Source organism: Salvelinus sp. IW2-2015, unplaced genomic scaffold (genome assembly GCF_002910315.2).
Source record: "Salvelinus sp. IW2-2015 unplaced genomic scaffold, ASM291031v2 Un_scaffold1948, whole genome shotgun sequence".
Classification (NCBI taxonomy): Eukaryota; Metazoa; Chordata; class Actinopteri; order Salmoniformes; family Salmonidae; genus Salvelinus; species Salvelinus sp. IW2-2015.
Genome location: NW_019943303.1, coordinates 57,006 through 69,484, shown reverse-complemented (window position 1 = coordinate 69,484; position 12,479 = coordinate 57,006). Strand labels below are relative to the sequence as shown.

At 44.7% G+C, this 12,479-nt stretch overlaps 1 long non-coding RNA gene across 2 annotated transcripts in view; it reads left to right on the top strand.

Moving 5' to 3' along the window:
• The first annotated feature begins 1,416 nt into the window (after window positions 1-1,416).
• LOC112072515 (uncharacterized) overlaps window positions 1,417-12,479 on the top strand; it is a 12,655-nt gene continuing 1,592 nt past the window's right edge. The window contains exons 1-2 of one of the 2 annotated variants that reach the window (XR_011476222.1): window positions 1,417-1,475; window positions 8,389-8,485. This is a non-coding gene — a long non-coding RNA (uncharacterized lncRNA). Of the gene's footprint in view, window positions 1,476-8,090; window positions 8,197-8,388; window positions 8,486-12,479 lie in introns of those variants that run through there. The other variant, XR_011476221.1, reaches the window with a different exon arrangement.

Genomic DNA, 12,479 nt, shown 5'->3' with positions numbered 1-12,479 from the left:
TCTTGAGAGGGAATCCTGCAGAGCCTCATTTGAGAAATATAAGACATACAGTGCGTTACAAAGTTCATACAACAGAGTACACAGTCTTGTAATGGTAGGATGACTTTAGCTGGTCTATAGTATACAGTCTTGTAATGGTAGGAAGACTTTAGCTGGTCTATGGTATACAGTCTTGTAATGGTAGTGTAACGGATGTGAAATGGCTAGCTAGTTAGTGGGTACGCGCTAGTAGCGTTTCAATCAGTTACGTCACTTGCTCTGAAAACCTAGATGTAGTGTTGCCCTTGCTCTGCAAGGGCCGCGGCTTTTGTGGGCAGCATGGGTAACGACGCTTCGAGGGTGACTGTTGTTGATGTGTGCAGAGGGTCCCTGGTTCGCGCCCGGCGAGGGGACGTACTAAAGTTATTCTGTTACAGTAGGATGATGGTAGCTGGTCTATAGTATACAGTCGTGTAATGGTAGGATGACTTTAGCTGGCCAATAGTATACAGTCTTGTAATGGTAGGATGACTTTAGCTGGTCTATAGTATACAGTCTGTAATGGTAGGATGACTTTAGCTGGTCTATAGTATACAGTCTGTAATGGTAGGATGACTTTAGCTGGTCTATAGTATACAGTCTGTAATGGTAGGATGACTTTAGCTGGTCTATAGTATACAGTCTTGTAATGGTAGGATGACTTTAGCTGGTCTATAGTATACAGTCTGTAATGGTAGGATGACTTTAGCGTGTCTATAGTATACAGTCTGTAATGGTAGATGACTTTAGCTGGTCTATAGATACAGTCTTGTAATGGTAGGATGACTTTAGCTGGTCTATAGTATACAGTCTGTAATGGTAGGATGACTTTAGCTGGTCTATAGTATACAGTCTTGTAATGGTAGGATGACTTTAGCTGGTCTATAGTATACAGTCTTAATGGTAGGATGACTTTAGCTGGTCTATAGTATTACAGTCTGTAAGGTAGGATGACTGTAGCTGGTCTATAGTATACAGTCTGTAATGGTAGATGACTTTAGCTGGTCTATAGTATACAGTCTGTAATGGTAGGATGACTGTAGCTGGTCTATAGTGTACAGTCTTGTAATGGTAGGATGACTTTAGCTGGTCTATAGTATACAGTCTGTAATGGTAGGAAGACTTTAGCTGGTCTATTTGATCATATCTAAACAAAGCTTCCTGCTGTATCTGCCCTGAAGGAGCAGAGTCAAGACTTGCCTTATTCTTTAATAAATGGTTAAACATATTTGTACGAGGTGTTTCCTTTCTGAAGTAGTAATTATGTAGAAAACATTTTATAGAGAAACAAACATTCTAAACCAGAGGTAGAGCTAGTTTGCAAAAACGGTTGGGTCTAAAGAGTTAAATTGAATAACAGGATGTTCGTTTTGGATCTTGTAATATGAGGGCATGTTTTTTTTCACGAGACACAGCCCACAGTGAGACATTCACATGCAAACAGGAGTCCGACCACAGTAAGTACTGTTACTGATCTTGACTAATACTAATTTTTAATAATCAACAGTACCATAAAAGGAGTTTTTGTGTGGACATGTTTAACTATACTTGTGGCGACCAGATTTAGAGTTAGGTTTTGTGTTAGGGGTTAGAGAAAATAGGTTAGTAAAAAAAGGACTGTGTGTGTGTGTGGGGGGGGGGGGGGGGGGTCACAAACCAGGAGTCCGACACAGTAAGTACTGTTGCTGATCTTTGACTAATGCTAATTTATAATAATCAACAGTACCATAAAAGGTGTGTGTGTGTGTTGTGGATGTTCTATACTTGTGAGCACTTTAGGGTTAGGGGCTAGAGGAAATATGTTAGTAAAACAGGACTGTTGTGGGTGTTACATAATTACATGTCTTCTTACACCTTAATCTTAGATGGAGATGGTGACATGATTAGATAAACAGAGGTACATACAAACAACTGGGCTCTGTACATTGGACATGGAGATGGTCATCCATGTGGTAACTCCAGGTATGATGTTTTACTGGAAATGTATTTTGGTGCAATTACAATTCCAGATTGGGGCAGGGTGTAAACATATCTGAAGTCAAATGTAACAGCAGAGTACTGCAAATGCTCTAACCACTAGGCTACCTGCTGCCCCTAACAGCAGAGTACTGGTCCAATGCTCTAACACTAGGCTACCTGCTCCCTAACAGCAGAGTACTGGCCAATGCTCTAACCACTAGGCTACCTCCCTAACAGCAGAGTACTGGCCCAATGTCTAACCACTAGGCTACCTGCTCCCCTAACAGCAGAGTACTGTCCCAATGCTCTAACCACTAGGCTACCTGCTCCCTAACAGCAGAGTACTGCCCAATGCTCGAACCACTAGGCTACTGCCCCCTAACAGCAAGTACTGGCCCAATGTTCTAACCACTAGGCTACCTGCTGCCCCTAACAGCAGAGTACTGGCCCAATGCTCTAACCACTAGGCTACCTGCTGCCCCTAACAGCAGAGTACTGGCCCAATGCTCTAACCACTAGGCTACCTGCTGCCCCTAACAGCAGAGTACTGGCCCAATGCTCTAACCACTAGGCTACCTGCTGCCCTAACAGCAGAGTACTGGCCCAATGCTCTAACCACTAGGCTACCTGCTGCCCTAACAGCAGATACTGGCCAATGCTCTAACCACTAGGCTACCTGCTGCCCCTAACAGCAGAGTACTGGCCCAATGCTCTAACCACTAGGCTACCTGCTGCCCTAACAGCAGAGTACTGGCCCAATGCTCTAACCACTAGGCTACCTGCTGCCCCTAACAGCAGAGTACTGGCCTATGCTCTAACCACTAGGCTACCTGCTGCCCCTAACAACAGAGTACTGGCCCAATGCTCTAACCACTAGGCTACCTGCTTCCCCTAACAGCAGAGTACTGGCCCAATGCTCTAACCACTAGGCTACCTGCTGCCCCTAACAGCACAGTAAAACTGATATCTGAACATGTTCGATGGAGTCAGAACTTTATGAACTTATTCAATCAGCTACAGCATCTGCTGTGTTTCTCTCAGTCTCTTTACTTCTCTCATCAGCAAAACACAAACCTTTTTCTTTCCCTTTATATTTTTATTTATTTATACATATATTTGTTTGCCTTCACCTCCCTTATCTCACCTCACTTGCTCACATTGTATATAGACTTATTTTTTTTTCACTGTATTATTGACTATATGTTTGTTTTACTCCATGTGTAACTATGTGTTGTTGTATGTGTCGAACTGCTTTGCTTTATCTTGGCCAGGTCGCAATTGTAAATGAGAACGTGTTCTCAATTTGCCTACCTGGTTAAATAAAGGTTAAATAAAAAAATACACATAACGTTACCCTTCGAGCCAGCAAGCTAACTTTCGCTAGCTAGCTACCAGTACGCTTTAACTTGCATTGAAAATGACTTCCTGACAAAATTTGAAATAATATCTGAAAATGTAGATAGACTCTTACCCGTATGTATACATGGATGAACGCTTCACGGCAGACTGGAACCCTTTAACCTGTAACTCAGTTTTGTTTGTAGCTACATCTTGTTTGGCCCAAGTTGTGTCAAGTCACTCCGGTTCACACTGCCAGTGTGCTAGCGAGTAGACCGTGTTACGGGATTTTTGTGTTTAATGACTAAAATATGTATACATTTGACTTAGAATTATAACTCATAAATGTTGAATGTCATGTGTTCCTTGTTAGAAAGAATGGGTTTATCTTCAGACAGGCTAGAATGATGTCTCTACCCAGGGAGGGGAAAGACCTTGAGTTGGTTGTAGATAGTTTAACAGGTGGCAGACAGTAATGAGAACTCGAACTGTATTGCCATTGTATCCGAGAGGAGGTTGGACATTAAAACCTATGACATCATTCTTATTATATAACCTGATGTAAATTGTACTATGATTCAGTACTCTCGAGAATAAACGCTATTGATTGATTGATTTTAAGACTTGTATCTGTCCATTTTATGCAAATAATTATCTTACAAATTCTTATTTATGGGCAGAGTGTTTTAATTGAATTGGTTAATAAACAGGAATCCAAATTCCTTTAACAACCGTCACAACTTTTCCCCACTGAATTTTGTTGATAGCACCTGCTAAATTCAGGATAGCAATGTTGTTGAGCGCAGTAGCAACACTTTTGCAGTTATTCAAGGCTAATGTTATATCTTTCAAAAAAATCCGCAGTAGCAGAGATTATCTACACATATTGAGCAGCTCACGTTAGAGACAGAAGCATGTTACATGGCAGACCAATCCGAACTCATCTCCGAGCATGTCCAGCCCATCCATTATCTCAGCCAATCAAGTTCCTTTATTTTTCTGTGGCTAAACCAACTAGGCTCATAATTTAACAATTTTATTCGTATTTACAGATGGGATACAAGTCTGTTATTAAGGCACATGAAAGTTCACATGTTCCAGAAGGCATTTCTGCCTAAAAACTATTTTGACCAACAACAAAAAAAGAAGACGTTCAAATGCCTCTGCTGTGAAGTTGTGACATGCGACATAAGCCTAGCTTCCTGAAACGGGTCACAATTACAAAAAAAAAAAAATTATCCATCAGTTGTGAAGCTCAGGAACGAAAAAAATAAGTGTTAGTGGTTTTCATTATCTAGTTAATTTATTGGTTGAAAAAGGTGCAAAATAACTTAACAACTTTAGGCTTTAGGGGCTTTGCCTTAGGTGGCCTGCGGCCAGACCATATTGTGGGCTTGAGCAGGAAACCAAAGAGGAGCTCGAGAGTAACTGTGTTAAAGGCACACTAAATGAGCACTGGGAGTCTAGCCTGTTATGCTTTTGTCCTCGACCCAGACGAAGTGCTGAATCTCTGCTTTCTGTAAAAAGTGAATTTAGCTGAAGCCCTATACCCGGGACTTAGCGAGTGTGACTCACCTGTGAGGGTGCTGTCCAGTCAATTAGAAATGGAGGACCAGCCGCTAGCAGGAGTGTCTGAGATTATGCTGCATTTATAACAAATAGTGTAACTCCGGATGCTCTGGATCGACATGTACGACAGCGAGTTCCAGTACCTGCCAAAATCCAGCAACTTCGCACAGCGATTGAAGAGGAGTGGGACAACATTCCACAGGCCACAATCAACAGCCTGATTAACTCTATGTGAAGGATATGTGTCGAGCTGCATGAGGCAAATGGTGGTCACACAAGATGCTGACTGGTTTTCTGATCCACGCCTCTACCTTTAAAAAAAAAGTTATCTGTGACCAACATACGAATATCTTTATTCCCAGTCATTTGAAATCCATAGATCAGGGTTTAATGAATTTATTTCAATTGACTGATTTCCTAATATGAACTGTAACAGTAAAATCTTTGAAATTGTTGCATGTTGCGTTTATATTTTTGTTCAGTATATACTACCTTCTTGCATCTACACTCTCTTCTTCGCTCACATTTTCCCTTCGCTTGTGGACTTCAGTGCACAACACATCAGCTGTCTGTGACCAGGCAAAAAAAAACTTTCCAAGCCAAACTTTCACACCATAACCGCTACATACAGCCTACCTCGTTTTCACCATATTAATGTCATAGTCAACATACTGTAGCTACTAAAACTAACGTGTTAGTAAGCCTGCTACAATCATGCAGTACAGTGTACAGCAAACAGTTTAGCAGTTACATCTGTGGGCTCCGGTGGCAATAAATGAATCAAACCAAAAGCTTACCTTGACATGGAAGAGTTCCAGTTTTGGATAGCCAGCTAGCTAACATAGCAAACATCTCTGTTTGAACCAGGTGTTTGACTAGGCTAAAGTAGCTAGCTGTATTTGCTAGCTAACAATCTGATGTCAATCTGATGTCATAGTCTCAGCACTGTCTGGTAACAATCTACAATCCATAATCCAACAATCTGATGTCATATATATACTGTATTTATATACTGTATATACTGTACAACTGTTGTGGAAATGTCGATCCAAAGATTATGGCAGAGACTATTTAATGATGTAATAGAACACTGTTTAATCAAGCAGCTGCAGGGGAGATCTATCTCTGATTTCACAGGGAAGAACTCAAAGAATAAATGGCTCCATGTCCCTTATATAGTGTGAGGTTATAATACAATCATAATGTTTACACAACAGTTCTTTCAATACTAGCAACAGTTCCGGAACACAATGGCCTTGTGTTAGGGTGCAGACATCCCAGGAGTCTATAAAAGGCATAACATCACAGTGTCACGCCCTGACCTTAGATATCTCTGTTTTCTATATATTTTGGTTAGGTCAGGGTGTGACTAGGGTGGGTACTCTAGGGTTTTTTGTATGTCTAGGGTTTTTGTAGGTCTAGGGGTTTTTGTATATCTATGTTGGCCTGATATGGTTCCCAATCAGAGACAGCTGTTTATCGTTGTCTCTGATTGGGGATCATATTTAGGCAGCCCTTTTTCCCACTTTCTGGTGTGGGATCTTGACTATGTGTAGTTGCCTGTCAGCACTATATTGTATAGCGTTTCGGTTGTTATTTTGTTAGTTAGTTCGGGGTGTTCATTCTTTTAATAAAGAGAATGTACGCATAGCACACTGCGCCTTGGTCCGATCCTTTCAACGAACGTGACACACAGTCCAACACAAAACATATCCCTTGTAACGTCCTGACCAGAGTTCTTATGTGTTTTGCTTGTTTAGTGTTGGTCAGGACGTGAGCTGGGTGGGAATTCTATGTTGTGTGTCTAGTTCGTCTGTTTCTGTGTTCAGCCTAATATGGTTCTCAATCAGAGACAGCTGTCAATCGTTGTCCCTGATTGAGAATCATATATAGGTGGCTTGTTTTGTGTTGGGGATTGTGGTGGTTGTTTCCTGTCTCTGTGTTTTGCACCAGATAGGACTGGCTCGGTTTTCACGTTTGTTATTTTGTAGTTTGTATAGTGTTCACGTTATTGTCATTCTTTATTAAACATGTTGAACACTAACTGCGCTGCATTTTGGTCCTCTCCTTCATCCCAGGAAGAAAGCCGTTACATCCCTTGAGATGTTACAACAGCTCACCTCAAATTCTGCCTCCACAATTCCCCCTTTGACACTATAGAAACCATAAGCATCACCATATATGATATATCTGAGCTGTTGTCAGACACAACTTAAAACCTTCTGGTTTCTGTAAAATTGGCATTTTACACAGAATGTGGCTCCTGAAAGGTAACTTAATAACAATCTGGGGAAAATGGAGGTTTTTAGGGATCAGAATAATTTCTATGACAGTTACTATCATCTCCAATAAGGCAATTTGGATCCCCTATAAAGGGTGACACAGTGACGAGATCTGTCAGGTCATTCAAGTTTACTTCTGTGGTCACATGACCATCTGGTGGAAGGAAGATACTTCTGTTTCACACAATCTCCTTACTGTTAAAGTAATTTCATTCCTATATGTTATCAACCAATTCAATTAAACACTCTGCCCGTACATAAGAATTTGTAAGATACTTATCAGCATTAAATGGACAGAAAACAGTCTCAAAATCAATCAATCAATAGCGTTTATTCTCGAGAGTACTGATCATAGTAAAATTTACATCAGGTTATATAATAAAACTGACGTCATAGGTTTTAAAATGTCCTTCCTCCTCTCGGATACAATGGCAGTACAGTTAGCGTTCTCACATTACTGTCTGCCACGTGTTAAACAATCTGCAACCAACCCAAGGTCTCTCCCCTCCCTGGGTAGACACAGAATTTCCTGTAAGAAACACAGCATTCCAGGCTGTCTGAAGATAACTCCATTCTTTCTAAACAAGGAACACATTATATTAAGCATTATGATTATAACAACATTCATTCATCCACACAGTAACATAGTAGTTTTCTGTTTAGTTATAATTCTAAGTCAAATGTATACATATGTTACTCATTATCCATAAAAATCCCGTAACACGTACCAACAGACTCAGTAACCCCATTGGAATCTCCCCCCCCCCTCTTATTCATTCTTTATTAAGTTGTTAAACATATTTCTACGTGGTGTGTCCTTTCTGAAGTAGTGATTATGTAGAAACAAATACATAGAGAAATAAACATTCTAAGTCAGAGGTAGAGCTGGTTGCAAGAACGCTCGGGTCTCAAAGAGTTCATTTGAATAACAGGATGTGGGTTTTCGACCTTGTAATCTAAGGGAAACGTTTTTGTCATTAGACACAGCCCACAGTGAGACATTCACATATAAACCAGGAGTCCGATCACAGTAAGTACTGTTGCTGATCTTTGACTAATGCTAATTTATAATAATCAACAGTACCATAAAAGGTGTGTGTGTGTGTGTGTGTGTGTGTGTGTGTGTGCTTTAGGGTTAGGGGCTAGAGGAAATATGTTAGTAAAACAGGACTGTGTGTGGGTGTTACATAATTACATGTCTTCTTACCCACCTTATTCTTAGATGGAGATTGGTGACATGATTAAGATAAACAGAGGTCAATACAAACACTGGGCTCTGTACATTGGAAACGGAAAGGTCATCCATGTGGTAACTCCAGGTATGATGTTTATCTGGAAATGTATTTGTGGTAGCCTATATTCCAATTCCAGAATTGGGGCAGGGTGTAAACATTATCTGAAGTCAAATGGTAACAGCAGAGTACTGATCAAATGCTCTAACCACTAGGCTACCTGCTGCCCCTAACAGCAGAGTACTGGTCCAATGCTCTAACCACTAGGCTACCTGCTGCCCCTAACAGCAGAGTACTGGTCCAATGCTCTAACCACTAGGCTACCTGCTGCTCCTAAAAGATAGTAACCGGCCCATGTTCTAACCACTAGGCTACCTGCTGCCTAACAGCAGAGTACTGGCCCAATGCTCTAACGCCCTAGGCTACCTGCTGCCCTAACAGCAGAGTACTGGTCCAATGCTCTAATCACTAGGCTACCTGCTGCCCCCTAACAGCAGAGTACTGGCCCAATGCTCGAATCACACTAGGCTCACTGCCTCCTTGCACAGCAGAGTCTGGCCAATGCTCTCAACCACTAGGCTACTTGCTCCCTTAACAGCAGAGTCCTGGCCAATGTCTAACCACTAGGCTACCTGCCTCCTTAACAGCAAGGTACTGGCCCAATGCTCTAACCACTAGGCTACTGCTGCCTCGAACAGCAGAGTACTGGCCCAATGCTCTAACCACTAGTCTACCTGCTGCCCCTAACAGCAGAGTCCTGGCCCAATGCTCTAACCACTAGGCTACCTGCTGCCCCTAACAGCAGAGTACTGGCCCAATGCTCTAACCACTAGGCTACCTGCTGCCCCGAACAGCAGAGTACTGGCCCAATGCTCTAACACTAGGCTACCTGCTGCACCTAACAGCAGAGTACTGGTCCAATGCTCTAACCACTAGGCTACCTGCTGCACCTAACAGCAGAGTACTGGCCGATGCTCTAACCACTGTCTACCTGCTGCCTCGAACACAGAGTACTGGCCAATGCTCTAACCACTAGTCTACTGCTTCCCTAACAGCATAGACTGGCCCAATGCTCTAACAACTAGGCTACTTGCTACCCTAACAGCAGAGTACTGGCCCATGCTCTAACCACTAGGCTACCTGCTTCTCCTAACAGCATAGTACTGGCCCAATGCTCTAACCACTAGGCTACCTGCTGCCCCTAACAGCAGCCGTACTGGCACAATGCTCTAACCACATAGGCTACCTGCTGCCCCTAACAGCTAAGTACTGGCCCAATGCTCTAACACTAGGCTACCTCCCTAACAGCAGAGTACTGGCCCAATGCTCTAATCACTAGGCTACTTGCCTCCCTTAACAGCAGAGTACTGGCCCAATGCTCGAATCACTAGTCTACCTGCCTCCCTTAACAGCAGAGTACTGGCCCAATGCTCTAACCAATAGGCTATCTGCTACCCCTAACAGCAGGGTACTGGCCCAATGCTCTAACCACTAGGCTACCTGCTGCCCTTAACAGCAGAGTACTGGCCAATGCTCTAACCACTAGGCTACCTGCCTCCCTTACCAGCAGAGTACTGCCCAATACTCGAACCACTAGGCTACCTGCTGCCTCGAACAGCAGAGTCCTGGCCCAATGCTCTAACCACTAGGCTACCCTGCTACCCTAACAGCATAGTACTGGCCAATGCTCTAACCACTAGGCTACCTGCTGCGCCACTAAGAGAGCACGACTACTGGCCCAATGCTCTAATCACTAGGCTACCTGCTGCCCCTAACAGCAGAGTACTGCCCAATGCTCGAATCACTAGGCTACCTGCCTCCTTGACAGCCAGAGTACTGGTCCAATGCTCTAACCCATAGGCAACCTGCTGCCCCTAACAGCAGAGTACTGGCCCGTGCTCTAACCACTAGTCTACCTGCTGCCTCGAACAGCAGAGTACTGGCCCAATACTCTAACCACTAGTCTACCTGCTTCCCCTAACAGCATAGTACTGGCCCAATGCTCTAAACAACTAGGCTACCTGCTACCCCTAACAGCAGAGTACTGGCCCAATGCTCTAACCACTAGGCTACCTGCTTCTCCTAACAGCATAGTACTGGCCCAATGCTCTAACCACTAGGCTACCTGCTGCCCCTAAAGCAGAGTACTGGCCCAATGGCTCTAACCACTAGGCTACCTGCTGCCCTAACAGCAGAATACTGTCCCAATGCTCTAACCACTAGGCTACCTCCCTAACAGCAGAGTACTGGCCAAATGCTCTAACCACTAGGCTACCTGCTGCCCCTAACAGCAGACTACTGGCCCAATGCTCTAACCACTAGGCTACCTGCTGACCCTAACAGCAGAGTACTGGCCCAATGCTCTAACCACTAGGCTACCTGCTGCTCGAACAGCAGAGTACTGGCCCAATGCTCTAACCACTAGTCTACCTGCTGTCCCTAACAGCAGAGTACTGGCCCAATGCTCTAACCACTAGTCTACCTGCTGCCCCTAAACAGCAGAGTACTGGCCCAATGCTCTACCACTAGCCTACCTGCTGCCCCTAACAGCAGAGTACTGGCCCGATGCTCTAACCACTAGTCTACCTGCTGCCTCGAACAGCAGAGTACTGGCCGCGATGCTCTAACCACTAGTCTACCTGCTGCCCCTAACCAGAGTACTGGCCCAATGCTCTAACCACTAGGCTACCTGCTTCCCCTAACAGCATAGTACTGGCCCAATGCTCTAACAACTAGGCTACCTGCTACCCCTAACAGCAGAGTACTGGCCAATGCTCTAACCACTAGGCTACCTGCTTCTCCTACCGATAGTACTGGCCCAATGCTCTAACCACTAGGCTACTGCTGCCCCTAACAGCAGAGTACTGGCCCAATGCTCTAACCACTAGGCTACCTGCTGCCCTAACAGAAAGTACTGGCCCAATGCTCTAACCACTAGACTACCTCCCCTAAAGCACGAGTACTGGCCCATGCTCTAATCACTAGGCTACTTGCCTCCCTTAACAGCAGAGTACTGGCCCAATGCTCTAACCACTAGACTACCTCCCTTAACAGCAGAGTACTGGCCCAATGCTCGAATCACTAGTCTACCTGCCTCCCTTAACAGCAGAGTACTGGCCAATGCTCTAACCAATAGGCTACCTGCTACCCTAACAGCAGGGTACTGCCCAATGCTCTAACCACTAGGCTACCTGCCTCCCTAACAGCAGAGTACTGCCCAATGCTCTAACCACTAGGCTACCTGCTGCCCTTAACAGCAGAGTACTGGCCCAATGCTCTAACCACTAGGCTACCTGCCTCCCTTAAGCAGAGTACTGGCCCAATACTCTAACCACTAGGCTACCTGCTACCCCTAACAGCATAGTACTGGCCCAATGCTCTAACCACTAGGCTACCTGCTACCCCTAACAGCATAGTACTGGCCCAATGCTTCAACCACTAGGCTACCTGCTGCCCCTAACAGCAGAGTACTGGCCCAATGCTCTAATCACTAGGCTACCTGCTGCCCAACAGCAGAGTACTGGCCCAATGCTGAATCACTAGGCTACCTGCCTCCCTTGACAGCAGAGTCCTGGCCCAATGCTCTAACACTAGGCTACTGCCTCCCTTAACAGCAGAGTCCTGGCCCAATGCTCTAACCACTAGGCTACCTGCCTCCCTTACAGCAGAGTACTGCGCCAATGCTCTAACCACTAGGCTACCTGCTGCCTCGAACAGCAGAGTACTGGGCCAATGCTGCTAACAACTAGTCTACCTGCTGCCCCTAACAGCAGAGTATGGCCCAATGCTCTAACCACTAGGCTACCTGCTGCCCTAACAGCAGAGTACTGGCCCAATGCTCTAACCACTAGGCTACCTGCTGCCCCGAACAGCAGAGTACTGGCCAATTGCTCTAACCACTAGGGCACCCGGCCTAGGGGGGGGCCGGCTACTGCTGCACCTAACAGCAGAGTACTGGTTCCAATGCTCTAACCACTACGGGTAGCCTGTGCACATAACAGCAGAGTACTGGCCGATGCTTCTAACCACTAGTCTACCTGCTGCCTCGAACAGCAGAGATACTGGCCCAAGCCTCTACCAC